The following is a 16,459-nucleotide window of genomic DNA, read 5'->3' on the forward strand; positions in this document are numbered from 1 at the left end:
CAGGGGAAAATAGTACTTTACATATTGAACCCTGGCAGGCACCCCGTTAACCAAGTGATCAGTGTTACTGACATTGATATTATGTACCCTCTGATGTGATGAACTGAGGGCACACCACCACAAAGTTCCTGACTTCTGTCTAATCATGAGAAAATATTATGCAAATCCAAGTTGATTGACATTCTACAAAATAGCTGAACAGTACTTCTCTAAGGTGCCAAGTTTGAAAGACAAGGAGAGAAGAACCATCACAGATGGGAGGAGAATTGGGAGACATGACAGTTAAATGCTGTGTGCGATCCTGGATTGGATCCTGAAACAGAAAGACTGGAGGAATCTGATTAAAGCCTGTAGTTTAATTAATAGGATGGTACCAATGTTAATTATTATTTTCCTAATTGTAGCATGGTTATATAAGATGTTAACCTTAGGGGAAGCTGGGTGAAGACTACATAGAAACTCTGTGTTATCTTTGTAACTCTCCTGTATGTCTAAAGTTTTATCAAAGCAGGAAGTTTAAAAAAAAATCCTTCCATTTAAAACGTTCTTCTTTTAATTGAGGTTGTCATCATCTTTTTATATTCATGTATATTTTCTAAGCACTGCCCTCATAGATAGGTATAGATGTAGACACGTGCGTGTGTGCACGCGTGCGTGCACACACACAAGCAGGGAGGTTCATTTCTCTATCATTCTGTGTAGATGGAATAGTTTCTGAAGGATTATCAGAAGGTCTTTGCATAGAAATTTTATAATTTTTATGCCAAGGCTGTCTAAATTGTTGAAGTGCTTCTGTATAACATGGTGGAATGCCATAAGAGAGTATACATCCTTATAGCAAATGTATAATATAAATGGTGATTTTATATAAAGTTAACTAATGTGTTTTAATTTGTTGGTTAGATGGTCATATCATAGAAATATAGAGTAGAACTGACTTTTTAATTATAGCAAAATTTTAAGCCTAGGCCTACTTCTAGATGCATTTTTGGTCCATGTATACTTAGTTATCAGTTAGTATCAAGATATTTAGATTAGTTTTAATATTCATCTGAGTCAGTCATATTTGGTTGAAAAAAGAAGCGTTTATTTGAAGGTAAACCATGCATATTTAAATTCTTTTTCTTTGACTTCCTGGGTTAGTATTAACTACAACTTACTTTAAACATAATTTGAAATAATTATGAACAAATAATTATGTTATAATTTTGAAAAAGTAAGGTTTAAAATACATTATAATTTTAAGACAGTAAGTGTTCAATATTCTTTAATGTTTTACTATGTTGAGAAAAATCATTTGACTATGTAATTCTGTTTTTATCTGGAGTCTAGGCCATAAAAATATCAGCATCAGAGCTAAAGACTTTATATGCTTGTTTGCTTTGACTTAGACATGGGATATGTGCTGCTGTAAGATGAGAGATCTATAAAAGTAGTAAATAATTAAGACTAAAAGCTAAAGGTTTAAGGGTGAATAAACATCTGTCATTTCATTGTTGACTTCTGCCAGTGTAGACTGCTGAATGTTTGTGGTTTGAATCTTGTTCACTCTGAGCATTCTAGGACTTGTGTGGGTTTCCCCCATATTAGGAGGTGATTGTGAACTGCTGTAGTTCGCGGTGAGATTGAACTATCCTAATGTTAGACCAAGGATGGCCTTTTTGGAGTAGGAGAAAAGGAGGATGGCAAAAACTAAAGGAAGACTAGTGTTTTTTTCTGAAAGAAAGTATATAGACTCGCTGCCACATTGTGTGTTCCTTGCCTTCTCATTTGCATCTTACCTTTGTGGATGAGTTAACGTAACCTGTATGGGAATGACATAACTTTAGTACCTCTTACCTGTTCTGACAGCATCGCGTAAGACGACTGAACCGTGGCCCACATTTTTCTCCAGGGCTTTCTGCGGAAGTGAGTCAATGCATTGTTTCTGGCTTTACTTGCTGTCCCTCCTACCATTGCCAGTGCAGGGTGCATTGGAATTTTCCAGGTAAATCATTAGAGGAGGAGGCACAGAGGAGGGCCAGAGTGGGGATTCACAGTGTTCTGGGAGGGGCCCAGAGGAAGTGTTGTGAAAGTGAACCAAATGGAGTAGGGGTTAAAAATTATCTGAATTTAAAATGTACCAAACACTGAAAAGCCCTCATCATATTTATCTTTTATCATCATATTTAAAAACCGATTAAAATGTGAGCTGAGATTATTTTTAGCGTGGATTTCAACACCTTTCTTTGTGCTTGTGCCAAGAACACAGTGTTCTGTTAAGTCTTCAGTGACGAAGGTTACTGGCTTGCTGCCAGCCAGGGTCAAGTTCATTCAGATAAGTTTCAGTGTAGATTCTAAACTGAGTGAGGAACACTCCTCTGTCTTGGCATGTTAGGTGGGTCTGGAGAATTAGTTGTTTTAAAACAAGATTATTAATATTTTTGTCTTTCAGAGATGTGGTTTTTATGGCTTCATATACAAACAATGCTTTTGACACCGATATCACGTTCTTGTCTGTTTATTGACTCTCCGTGTCTGAATTGGTGAACTATCACTGCTCTCTTAACCATACCAGACACGTATCTAGTAGGTGCCACATGAACTCTACTGTGTCATGGAAGGTGTTGCGTTATGCCACTGAAGAAAGCACACAGTATTCAGAAAGTGCTTTTCTCAGTCACATATGCAAATTAAAGCTGGAAGAGGTGGATTAGAAGCAAGAAAAATACTATCAAATATCCATCTTTAAGGATTTTATTCATCCTTTCACTCATTGGAATGAATGGTTCTTGCTTAGTTTCTTGGTTTTTTTCTCACTTACCAACTTTGTTTTCCACTGTCAGAAATGCCCTGACCCTTTTGTATTAAAAATGCAGTAAGTATACAGAAAGCTAATGATTAGAGCAGTTTTGTCTGAAAATTATACGTTTAAACAATTTTTTTCCAAAACTAATTTGCGTATGTGTAAGTGAGTGAGCAAACGTATCTTGCCTTATACTAGCTCACTAGATCCTCGGAAGTTTACTTTTTTTCTTTTTCATTCTAGTACTTAACCAAGGATATGAAGTTTCTGTTGATACTGATAAAGGTTTTAAAGAAGTCTTGCATTACTGTCGGAATATGTGATTTTGGGGGGTGATGTCTGCTAATATTTCTTTTTTTGTGATTGATCACTGCCCTATTCATTAATGCCTTTCTGGAATCTGGCAGGTTGCCTTGTCCTCAGCTGCTCACCATGTACTAACAGCTTGGCCAGTTAATGGATGACAGTCACATCACACATCAGACTTATGATGATGGGGCATTTAGGTATGGGAACATATTTTATATCAAAAAATAATCAAACAAAGCAAATAAATCATAAACATATGCCTTTACAGGCTTATATTAAGTATTTAAAACCAAACATGTTAGCAAAAGCTATAATATAAACATTTCTTTCAGGCATTTTTCTGCATGGGTTACTTTCGCTGGGCTTCCAGTAAAGCTTGAACAGAAGAAACTTTTTTTCCCCCATCAAATCTTCCTTTGGCAAAAATACTAATTTATTGCTCTTCCAAGGACCTTTGAACAGTATTAAATACTGTTAATGCAGATTGAATACACATAAATTTCTCAGAAAGCCTTAGAATGTTGAATGCTGGAAGGAGTATACTACTTCCTTCCCCTCCTTCCTCAGGAGACACGTCGTAGCGCTAGTCGAAAGCTAGGGTTTGGGTATCACGTCACCACAGTGCCCTTCTTGCTCCCAGTGTGTCCTTTGTCATAGCTCCCAGTAAGCACTGCCTTACGCGCCTTTCTCCCCAACTGGACTGAAGTTTCCTGAGGGCCTGGATCATCGTGAATGAGTGAGTAGAGGTAAGACAGGCAGATGGGTAGTGGCAGGGATTTTTTGAAAACACTGCTGGCAAGACTCATATACTCATGAGTTAAATACCTGTATCTGTGGTGAAAGCAGAACTAAATATAACTGTTTAAACATTCAATTCTCATGAAAATAGAATCGGTGATATTATATTTTTTATTCTGTATTTATTCCCTTAAATTTCTCTACTTTTATCAGACAGTTTTACGCCTATAATGAGGGTGACAGAATAAAGTTGAGGGATCAGAGCATGATTTCTCACTCTGAGTATCTGTCAGTACTGAAACTTTCATATCGTAGTGGAGGATGCTTAACAAAATATGTGTCCTGATACCATCGGAATTTTCATCTGTGAGAAAAACTAAGTGAAGAAAGATTCTGTACTTAATTAAGGAAAAGAGTTAAAGAAATGACTGTGTAATAAGCATGCATGATCACATGGCTTGGCCATTTGAAAATGTATTACCAAAATTTCATATGATAATTAAATTCCAAGTAGAGAGCTCATTAACAAAGCTAATGCGTCCCATAGGTTGAACGTGTGGTAATGATCTGTATAACGTATATTTCCAGGAGAAGTTGTGATGAAAAATATTCCTGAGTAGACAGCACATTTGAGGTAGGTGGGGGCAGGGAAGGGTTGCATCTGATACCTAAAATAAGACCAGTATATACATAAAGCCCTAGAAAATTTGGATGTTGAGCTTCAGTTTTTAAAACTTGTACAGTGAGGACATCTGCTGTTATGTGGGTTTCTAACTGATATGCAGAGTCCTAGAGGATCTTGCTTATGTATATTTTTGTCATTCAGTTTCCACAGTGGCCCTGTTGAGGTGGGCATTACTGTCTCTATTGTGCCTGTGGGAAAATTTGGCTGAGTCTCAAATTAAAGCCTTGCCCAGCATTACTCTGCTGGTAAAGGGCAGATGAGGACAACAATGGAATCTTTGATTTAGATCCTAAGAGAAGAAGAATCTCCTTGTATTCTCATCAGTTTAAGTTGAGTGCTCATGTAAAAGGTTTTGATTCTTAAATAAGTAGGAAATTAAGGAATGGGGGAAATGTGAATTGATCAACGGGGATTGTAAGGGAACACATTAAACTTTCTATACTAACATGTTTCTTGTTCATCTTTTACTTAGAGTCTTCCATCCAAATTTCTGGGCCTTGACACACCTTGCTATTTGGATCTAAGGGAGGGAAAATCATTCCACTGTGTTTCCACGTCCCAACACCCACTCCCTAGCCACCAGTCAGAACTTGTGCTTATCTTGCCTGTGTTGGAGACGTCAGTGCAGTGCTCTGCTCAGTGTGTATCTTATAGTTCTTAAAGATATCCCACTAGGTTCTAGGATGTCTACGTGAAAAAAGCACTGAGTGTGGAGGGGTTTAGGAAGGCCAAGAGAAGGAGGGCATTTGCTTAAGTCAAACTTCTTTCCTTTATCTTATTTTTACTGCATCATTTCACTTTGGTATGGGTTGCATTCTTTCTGTGGTATGATGGAGCAAGATAGCATTTATTTTCCTCACCATATGATTTCTGCTTCTTTTACTGAGCTGAGCTTCTAAGAAGGAAGGCTCAAAGAGCCTCAAACTCATTTCCATAAATATGTGCCTTTGTTTTTTTACTTATAAGAAAGAGATTTGAAATCTGGAATTTGGAGTTCTGAAAAAAATTTGGGGAGGAAATGAGAAAGAAAGGAAAGGAGATTTCTTATGTGTTGAGGATGTAGTGTTTTAAAGCTGCATTAAGGTTAGTAAATGATATTAGAGGACATTAAATATAAATACGCGTATCTGTGATTCAGTGGATTTGTGTTTACTCACTAAAATGTTCGTGGCTTACACGTATTTTATGCTGACAGTCTTTGCTCTCCACCCTGGTAAGAATCGCCATCCTTATTTATCAGATCTGTTAACAAGTAAACTGGGCTTTGGGCAGACCATTTCATTTTATTTTTTAATTTTAAAGAAATAAATATTGAGTGATTATCTTATTTTTTTCCCAAATAACTGTATGTCCAAAATGATAGGTTTACAGGTACGTTCACTCCTGAGTTTGGCCCATTTTCCTGTGGTGGCAGGAGACAGGACCTAACACAGATTTTCTTAATTTAAGATGAAGGTTTAAGGCTAAGATCTCGTTATATCTGCCTCACAGCAATCTTGTGAAGAGAAGATGATTAAATACATTCACACCTGTGCTCTCTGTAGTTGTCTGTAAATATGGAATGTCATTGGCTTAGATTGTCTCATAAGAATTTCTCAGTTCTAGAGCACTTTCTCACCTTTATATCAGTAGGAAAATTTTAAAGATTTTGTTGTCATGTAATATATTTCTTTCTTTTTTATGGGTTTTTGTCCTGCCCATAGTTATTTACGTTTAAGAAGTTAGGATGTAGGATACACACACACCTCTTTTTTTTGAGTTTTCTCTGCATTATTAACTGATAATCACAACTTTTCTATAGTCTCTCTAGCTGGAGGTAATTAGAATTAACATTTTTGTACAATTTATTTTCATCTTAAGACATTAACTCAGTGTGAGTGGGGTTTCCTGGACATCTGGTAATGAGAATGAGGCATTTTACTTCTATAGATTTTTAGTAGAGTTCTGTTTTTATATTATTTGTGGCACATTAGATGAAGTATTCATATCACCTCTGTTATCATTGTGTTGGAACACTGTTAGTCCCAAACGTTGACAGCATCTCTCCTTTGGAAAGTACCACAGTCAAGGCGTCTGCTTGTTGGGAGCCCCAGGTCCCAGTTCTGTACGTCAGAGCGTGTGAAGGAGTCTGAGATGGCCTTCCTTTTTGGCTGTACGCACAGGGGCAAAATGGAAAAGAGACTTAATGAATACAGTATAGTGATTTTATGTCTTGCCTTTTCTTCAAGGATGAAGGTGGGGTATGAATTTAATTCTTTCTGTTTTCCTCGAAAATCAACTTAACCACTGCAGATAAACTTGAGATTAAATCTCAACTTTATGCCTTATAGAGTTTGTAAGTGTCCTGCAGTTTAGGGTAGAGAGCATCCCACCTCTGAAGAAAGTACAGTAATTGTGGGTGTGTGTGTTTCATGTGTTTTTTTGTGTCTCAAGAATATATCATAAATGGTAGTTCTCATTTTGGAATGTACCACTAGCTTTCTCCTCCCAGGTATTCTTCCTTCTTCGAAATAACAAACCATAACAGTGTGATCAGGATTGGCTTTCATACTGAATCATATGGATGTATGTATATGTGTAAAACTGTTTGAAAGAGCCTGGAACACCTTTTTACAGAAATGGAGAGTGGCTTTCCCAGAAAACAGGCAACAAGAATCATTGCTGTGTGGCTGGTTATTTCTCATTAGTCCTTAAGCAGCCAAAGGATGTCACTGTCAAGTTGTGAATCAGTTTACTCTGCTCGTTCTGCTCACCTTGGAGCCTGGAGTCATTGATTCATCTGTATAGGAACAAGTCCCAGGGTGGGAGGCCTGTGGATGCTTGTGGACCAGGCAAGTGATACAAACCATTAGGCCCAGAGGGCCTGGCTGAGCACAAGAACTGTTAGTAAAGCTCTGGCCAGCTGTTGCCTTGCAGGAGTGTGACTGCAGCATTGCCAGATCCTCTCAGTTTCAAGAGAAGCTATCAGTCAGATCTGCCTGTGAAATCTCCCAATTTCTACATGTAGGCAACTAGTTCAAAGAAAAATAAAAACGAAAAATGAAAAACTCTGTAGGGCAAAAAGCAAAAATGAAAACTTCTCTGCTGGCTGCCGGTTTGCCTCCTGTGCTTTAAAGTATCTTTGCAAGTTTGGCTTGTTAGGATTCCACATATAAGTGTGATACCATGCAGTACTTGTCTTTGTCTGCCTGACTTATTTCACGTAGTGTAATGGCCTCAAGCTCCATCCATGTTGTCGCAAATGGCAAGATTGCATGGTCTTTATTGAGGCGTGGGCAGCCTCCTGTGTGCAGTTGCCACTTGTCTGCCCTCGTTGCAGGCCTGTGGCTGTTCTACTGGATGTGTCTTTGCTGTGTACAGCGCAGCGCTTCTGGCAAAAGAAGGAGTCCACAAATGTTTGGGCATGTTACCTCTAAAACTTTTCTTCTGCCAGAGAAGATCAGGTAAACACATATGGGTATTTCTGGAAGCATGAAGCTTCTTCTGGAGCATAGAGCTTTACAACAAGCTGTGGATGAATCTGCTCCATTCCGGCAATTACAGAGGTGGCTCTGCCTGGCCTCTTTCAGTACCAGGTTCACACAGTCCACATACCACAGGCAAGGACGGAAGCCTCCTCAATCCCAGAGTTCCCTTCCCCCAATCAGCAAACACTACTATTAAATTCTTCCAGAGATGTAAGTAAATGTATATGAAGATATGTCCCCTGACCTCTGTAAACAAATGACAGCATACTTGACACATAGCTCTGCACACGAAGTAACACATTTAGTGTGCCCAGACCCTTCCATAGTAGCTCAGGAAGTCTCCTTTTTACCGCTGTGGCACAGTGTCCGCACGTGGTGATACCGTCATCTATTTAGCTATTCCCCTGTGGGTGGACTTTCAGATTGTCTCCCATCTTTTACTTACGAAACAAAGCAACCCTTGTGCACGTGCAATTTTGCACATGAAAATGCACATTTTTCCAAGTTCTATTTCTCTCCCTACTTCAAAACCTCTTTTACTATGTGTCCTCGATGTCTAGAAGAAGTAGTTTATTTTCCTAGAGTCGTTTTTCCATTTACTCCTATTTTAAGAGTCTTAAATATTATTCAGTGTAAACATTAAATAAATTGACTTGTCTGCCACTCTGGATTGTTAATTATGCTCTTACCTCATTCCTACAGAGACCAGAATGGATGGCCTGCTGTATTAACCTCTGTTTTAAAGATGTTCTTCCAGGCAAGGAACTGGAGATGTAGATTGGATCATGGGGAAAATTGACTGAATTCTCTAGCTTCTTGTATGTGCTGCATAAGATGCTGAGGGAACGAACACACACACACACGCACACGCACACGCACACGCACACCCTTGATAAAGTGGGAGAGGTACAGTGCCCCTGTAAAAAACTTGATAGGAGCCAGAGCAAGATAAGGCTAATGCCAGGCGGTCTGGATGCAGAGGTCCTTGAGGCAGGTGGTAGCATGAGAGTGATCAGAAAAGCCTTTGTGCAGCTGGCGCCACAAGGCTAAGGCACGTCTGCATGAGAGAGCAGTACACAGAGCCTGAGGTGGGACTAGACGGTGAGGAGTGCAGGCAGCTGACTCTCTGGTGTGGAGCTGGATTACGGGGTTTGAAGTATGAGTTCAGGGCCCAGGGAATGCTAAGTATTGGCCGTGAGCACTGGCACCAGGAGCTCCTGTATCCGGGACTGGGACAAGCGGCTGCTCTGGTTCCCGAGTGGGAGTTCCTGAGTCGGCCGAGTGGGGTGTTGGGGACTTCACTGGCATGTGCAGAGTGGGGCCAGTGTGTGCGTGGACAGAAGGGGAAGAAAAGAAAGCTCCAGGGAGGGGAGGTCAGGTTGGGAGACCAGTGTTTCTAATGACCCTGTTCTAGACAGAGTGTGCTTGGGAATGGAGAGAGGGAGGAGTATTAAGATTTATTGATGTATTAGTTTCAGTTTGGCTTGATGTCAAAGAGAACACAGAGTAAAAGATAAAATCATCATGCTGAGGCTGATACCCTGGAACACTGGCTGCCTGCGGATGTAATGGAAATCTCAGAACGGGGTAACTCTGAAGGGGAAGGCTGTTAGTTGAGTCTTATCATGTGAGGTTGAGTGAGATATTCAAATATAAATGTCTCAGGCATTTGTAAAGATGAGTGAATTAGGGATAAAAAAGCAGGAGGCATAGATTTGGGAGTTGTCTATAATTTTTTGGTTCTTGGAATCTCAGGATTGAAAACTAAAATCTTTATATAGAGAGAACCCAAGTACCCAGTTTCTGATCAGTGCCATAAAATTCTTCCTTGATGACAAGTATCTTAATGCCAAGTTTTTGTGTTTTCTTTATAAATTGTGGTAGGTAGAATTCTAAAATGACCTCTGACATCCCCATTCCCGGCAGTACCCTGCATCATCCCTGCGACTGTGACTAGGATGGTATTTACTCCCATGATTAGGTTTTGTTATGTAGCACAGTGGACTTGAAGACAAGAGTTGATCCTCAGTGGGCCTGACCTGATCCCATGAGCCCTTTAAATCTGGGTCTAGATGTCAGAGACTGAGGAAGTCAGAATTGGAAGCAGGAAAGGGATTTATGTAATATTGCTGGTTCACAGTTGGACGAGGCCACAGGGCGAGGTATGTGGCAGCATCTAGGAGCTCAGAGTGGACCCCGGCCAACAGCCAGCAAGGAAATAGAGACCTCAGTCATAAAGCTGAAAGGACCTGAATTCTGCCAACAAGAAAATGAGCTTAGAATTGGGTTTTTCTCCAGAGTCTCCAGGGGAGAAGTAAGCCCAGGCATACCTTGATTTCAGCTTTGTGAGCAGAGGACTCAGTTAAAGCAAGCAAGGGACTTCCCTGGCAGTCCAGTAGTTAGGACTCTGCTTCCACCGCAGGGGGCATGGGTTCGATCCCTGGTCGGGGAACTAAGATCCCACATGCCATGCGGTGCAGCCACAAGAAAACAAACCAAAAAAACCAAGCAAGACTTCTGGCCTGCAGAACTACTAGCTGATAAGCCTGTGTGACTACAGTCTCCTCAGTTTGTGGAAACTTGTTACACACGATAGAAAACTAACCTAAAGCTCGTGGACAGCATTCACAGGGCACAGGTAGTGTATGTTGTTACGTAAACCCACACGTTTAAGTGAGTGGGAGTATGTCAACATAAAGAAGTTAAATAGCTGGCAGAAACTCTGCTGCCGGCATCCCAGCACAGCGAAGGGTCATCTTCACTCTCCCTCCCTCCGGGAGCCCTCGCTGGCCCCCACCCCTGGGTCTGGTTTCGTGCCCTTCTTACATACCTTATAGCACTTTGTCCTTCCTCCTTCCATGGCATGTAGCACACTCTGTTGTAACAGATGATTCCCTGTCCATAACTAGCCCACGTCTGTCTTCGTGTTTGTGCTGCAGCGTCGAGCAGAGCACTTGTTGTTCATCAGTGTTTGTTAAGTGAATGAAGGTGAGAAAGGCAGGTGGAGATTGTAAGAACACAGTGATTCCAAAGCCAAATTAGAAATTCTAGGATGGTGATATCAGTGGTTATTAACAGAGTCAAAAGGAGTTGAGACGTCGGAAAGGTGGTTTTGTGAGGGAGATCTCACTCTTGAGTGCAGGTCATTTAGAGTGAAATAGTACCAAACAAGATTTCGGAAATTAGGGTAAAAAGCAGGTCCTTGGTGCCTCACATCGTCTTGCAGAGGTGAACATGCTGTGGGTCTTGATAGAAAATCGACGTGGTCACACACTCTAGATACAGGAAAAGTCACATGTGGTCTTTTATGAAAAACTTAATACTGTCCTTCTTGTTAATACCACTATTAAATATTTTTAAAGCCTATTATTGACTAAAAACATATATGCAATACTGTTTCTTGCTTAATGGTGGAAAAGGTCTGTTGTGCGAATATTTCTAAGCATCAGGAAAAGAATTCTGGACATGGTAAAAAAAAATTAAAAAGGGAGATGGGGGGTGGGATATGAAGTTTCCATTGAGTTTCTGTTGTTTACAGATGGAGGAGATAGGATGATAATTTGTGTTAATTCATTTAATGCCAAGGAACTGACTAGTAGTGTGGTCTTTGTGACTTGGGTACATTTTACGGGCAAGTGGAAATAAACTCTAGAAGTTGCCATTTATTACAGAGACTAGACGCTTATTGTATGAGGGTTTGTGTGTGAAGAGGGCAATGCAGGGCATTGTAAAATGAAGAGGAAGCTGACCAGGACTCTTAACTGTGTAGGGGCAGATGAGTGAGAGTGGTCTTCCTCTGTCCCTTCAGTCAATATCATCACCATACATTTTTCCAGAAGAGCTTTCTGCAAGGAATAGAGGAGAACAGCAGCCCCTAACAGACATGATTTGACTTCTATGGGTGAGCTTTACCCTAAACTGCATTGGCAAAGTTTCAAATTTATAACTAATGATAACCTGAATATACTATGTAAGGCTTTAAATAGATGTGAGACCACAAGTAGTTTCTTCAGTATTTTCTCAAGTTCTTAAGACACTTAATTCTCCCTCTTGACTTCCTCTTCATCTTAGAAACTGCAATTTCCTTTGTAGGAACAACTTCTTGCTGGGCACCACTGTCTTTGGCCACTTCTATCTTGGATGCCCTGTGTTTTCACCCAAAGTCATAACTGCATTGCAACACCAGGCCATTTCATCATCCTGTGAGTTGAGAAAGTCTAGCAGGAAATCACCAGTTGACTGTCCCCAGCACAAGCTTTTGTGTTTCTTGGTTGCTGTGTCATGATAGGCAGTTATGAAGGGGATGCTTTGTAGAAAGAACTTCTTTTCTAGGGTATATTTAAGAGTCTCATCATCTGAGGAACAAAATACATGTGGAAAGAAAATATTTTCACCATAGTCTGAAAAAGATCCCGTTCAGGGCTGTTTTCCTGTGGTCATATTAAATTCACTCATATTTAACAGTGGCTCTTTTGGTTTGTCTATCTGTTTTTATGTTTTAAGGTATGTTACGTACACCCCCTGCCCCCTGCCATTATATGAGTGTCTTTTCCTTTAATAGAATGGAAGGTAGTCTCTATTTGTTTTATCTCCCATTCTCTTCTGTTTTCTACACTTCAAGTCTGCTGCGTTCTGTTAATCTCATCTTCTTTGCACAGGAGCTGATTTCACGATTATCTCCTGAAAAGGTGGTTTCCTAGATGTAACAATGGGTCAGAACAGAAGTGGTTAGCCTATCCTATGAGTAGTATCTAAAAATTTGGTTGCGGTCTCCTGGAGGGTCTTTTTGTGTGTGTGACATCTAATTTAGAAAGAAATCTGCTCTCCCCCCAAAGCAGAAGGAACCTCTTTAGTTTCCTTCTCTATTAACTGCAGAAGTGGTGCAAAGTTTATTTCCCCTTTGTTGCTGTTCAGATGGAACAGTTGCACCTAGGGCTCCCAACACTTCAGGGAAAGGTATATAGTGAAAAAAAATTGATTTCTGCTGTTGTTATTTAGAGGTCAAATAAAGAGAAGTTTTCAGTGAGTGAAGTGGTCAGAACTTACTTATTTCATATTCTCTCGCAGGAAATTTCTTTATGCCAGTCTGTACTCTTGGAGCCATGCATACAAAAACCAGGTTAGGCTTTCAAGCTCACAGTCTCAAAGAAGGACAGACATGTATACAAATAGTACATAGAAATAGAACTGGGTACAATATGTAGTGGTGGCAAAATGAAAAGCCCTTTGTGGGTTAGGAAGAACTCCATTGTAGGTACAAGCTAAAGCAATATGGGAACTGTTACTGGTGGACTCGCCGTGGTGGGTGTGTGGGTGCTCACTCATGATAGATGGTTGGGGTGGGGAGAAGGGTTTCATGGATGATGGATGCTGTAACAAAGTCTTCAGCATTGAATGAGAGTTCGCCAGGTAGAAAAGAAGGAGCAGGGGCATTCCAGGTAAAATAAATAGTATATTAAAGGAAGAAAGAAAAGAAAAGAATTCAGTAATTTGGTGTAGCTGAGTTAGGCTTTTTTATGAAAGAGCAATAGGAAATGAGCTTAGAGAATTAGGATCATGAGGGTATTGAATGCCAAATTATTTATTTGCCTTTTACTTATGTTTGCAAAAGACAGATTTCTTCATCAAAACAAAACAAAACTCTCACCTTTCTTGACTGTACTTCCCCTGCAGCCTCTGCCTCAACTCCTGTGTAAAGCAGAACTCCTTGAGACGTGTCTTTATGTTTCTGTCTCTAATGCCTCTTCTGTGCCTCTGGTCCAGCTTCTGCCCCTGGGCGTGGTGCTCTTCCCCAGGGCCGCAAAGGTTCAGTCCAAAGGCAGACTTCACTCTCAGCCCACATGACTTAGCAGCGGCACTGGCACTGCTGACCACTTGCTCCTCCTTAAAAGCTACAACCAGAGATTTTCTTAAAAGGGACGAGAAAGGAAACCATTACAAGAGTATATATGTTGCTTCGTAAAATAGTTGTTTCAGTTGTAGACATACATGTCTTGCCAATTGAAATTTATGTTGTAGTCAAAAGTTTGAAATCATTTGCAAAATTAGACAGAGCATGAGAGTTAAGAACGTGGTGGACAGCATGGTTTCAGATGGGCCAGGCTGGGGTCCCAGTTGTCATTGTTCTACCTAGAAGCAACTTAACCTCTTTGGGCCTTCTCTGGAAAAGAATAGGAATAACTATCTCATAGGCATATAGCAAGGATCAAAAGAGATCATGAAGATAAAGCCTCTGGGTTTTCTTCCAAAAAAAGCCAAAAGAGATCGGGAGAGCTGCTAAATAGATGGCGGTTAGAAATGCTCTGCCTAGAGCTTTCTGGGATGTGGTGGTCATATTTTTATCCCCGCTGCTTGTATCGTTGGCCCTCTGGCTCTGCTGTGCTGACCACAGGACAACTCCCCACAGATGGAGGGCTCCTTATTCCATCATATTTCTGCCTCCTGCTGTTGTCTTTGCTTAGAATTCACTCTTCTTTCCCACCTCCATCCCTGCCTGTGAAGTATCTACTCAATTTCAAGTCACCTTTTCTGGGAAGACTTTCCCATCAACCTTCCTTGCCCATAAACTTGAGCCGTCGCTCCCTGTGAATCCTCCCATGACCCACATCTACTTTAACGCCTGTCACTCTTTATGTTACTAATGTTTGTCTTTCTGTTCCTTCTTCTATATTGCAGGTTTCTTGAGGCCAAGAAAAATGTTTTATTTATCCTTTGTCCCCAGCCCAGAACAATGCCTGGTACATGTTATTAATGTTTGTTGAGTGAGTAGGGATAGGAAGGCTTGTAATTTGCTAAGGCAGCGCTGGCCATTGGGATAAGTAAGATAATATACTATTTCTGTTCCTAAGAATCTTTTTTTTTTTAAAGGAGTTCTCATTAGCTGCACTCTTTATTTTTTATTTTTATTTTTGGCTGTGTTGGGTCTTCGTTGCTGTGCACGGGCTTTCTCTAGTTGCAGCAAGCGGGGGCTACTCTTCGTTGAGGTGCACGGGCTTCTCATTGCGGTGGCTTCTCTTTGTTGCGGAGCACAGGCTCTAGGCGTGAGGGCTTCAGTAGTTGTAGCACGCGGGCTCAGTAGTTGTGGCTCGCGGGCTCTAGAGCGCAGACTCAGTAGTTGTGGTGCATGGGCCTAGTTGCTCTGCGGCATGTGAGATCTTCCCAGACCAGGGCTCGAACCCGTGTCCCCTGCATTGGCAGGCGGATTCTTAACCACTGTGCCACCAGGGAAGCCCTATTCCTAAGAATCTTATAGTGCTTTTTATATTTCTTCATTTAATTCTCAAGGTAACATTGTGAAGTAGGTATTATTATTCCTCTTTTATAGTTTGAGATATTGAGGCTCAGAATGGTTAAAAAACTTGTCTAGGTTATACCACTAGTAGATACCGAAGCTAGAATTTACAACCGGGTCTCTCTGATTCAAGTGCCAGTTTTTTGTCTGCTGCATCAATATAAAGATGTCTTGTTCACATTTGTATTTCCTATATTGCCTAGAGCATTTCTTTGTATGTATGTGACAGTGAATTAAAATTTTTAAACTGAGTTTAGTGTCAAAAGTGAGCCATTTTGTGCCAGGAACAATAATTTTCCAAATCATATGTGATTTGAAAGAATTAACACAATGTCTAAAATTATTAGCTGGTGCTAGGTACTATGCTATGCACAAAGGAGATGAAAAGGAAGAGATACAATGGCTAGAATTGGAATAAGGGTCTTCGAGAACTTATTCATTAATTATCAAGCTCTAGTGACCTAACTATGGAAAATGGAGGTAAACATGACAGTATTCAGATCACTGCTATGGAATGTATTCCTGAAATGGTATCATAAAACTTGATTAAAAATCTGCAGCTCATCAGAAAAAGAGTATTTCAAGTAGTGTTTCAGATAGTGCTGCTTGGTTCAAAGATAAATGAAGAAGATCACAACCTTCTCATAATCAGAAGGCTTAATTAAAAAAATCACGTTTGTTAAAAATTCCATAGACTGAAGGGTTTGGCCAAGATGGCGGAGTAGGAAGATCCTGAGCTCACCTCCTCCCACAGGCACTCCAACATTACAACTGTTTACGGAGCAGCTGTCGATGAGGACCATCTAAAGACTAGTGGAAAAGACTTTTCACAGCTAAAGGTAATAGAGAGAGAACCACACAAGGCTGGTAGGAGGGGTGGAGTCACGGTATAGTCCAGGCCCACAGCCCTGGGAGGGCAGCCACAGTCAGGAGGATAATCACAGTTGCAGCGGTTCTCCTCAAGGAGCTCCCCAGCTGGGGGTCCTGCACCAAGAAGGCAAGTCCCCAGAGTGCCTCTCTTTGAGGGACAGTGGAGCTTACTTTTGGGAGAGCCAGAGGGCTGTAGGAAACAGAGACTCTGCTCTTTAAGGGCACACACAAAATCTCATGTGCTGTGACACCCAGTGCAGGGGCGGTAATTTGAAAGGAGCCTGGGTCAGACCCACTTGCTGATACTGGAGAGC

At 40.8% G+C, this 16,459-nt stretch overlaps 1 protein-coding gene and 1 long non-coding RNA gene across 15 annotated transcripts in view; one reads left to right on the top strand and one right to left on the bottom strand.

Moving 5' to 3' along the window:
* The window catches only part of SPIDR (scaffold protein involved in DNA repair), a 353,215-nt gene that overhangs the window by 89,448 nt on the left and 247,308 nt on the right, over positions 1–16,459 (top strand). The window lies entirely within an intron of this gene.
* Positions 2,480–14,620, bottom strand: LOC117203341 (uncharacterized). Its single transcript, XR_004486077.2, has 3 exons — positions 13,632–14,620; positions 10,815–12,339; positions 2,480–6,667 (listed from the first exon to the last, which is right to left on the bottom strand). It is a non-coding gene; the product is annotated as an uncharacterized LOC117203341 (long non-coding RNA).

This window comes from Orcinus orca, chromosome 17 (assembly GCF_937001465.1).
Source record: "Orcinus orca chromosome 17, mOrcOrc1.1, whole genome shotgun sequence".
Classification (NCBI taxonomy): Eukaryota; Metazoa; Chordata; class Mammalia; order Artiodactyla; family Delphinidae; genus Orcinus; species Orcinus orca.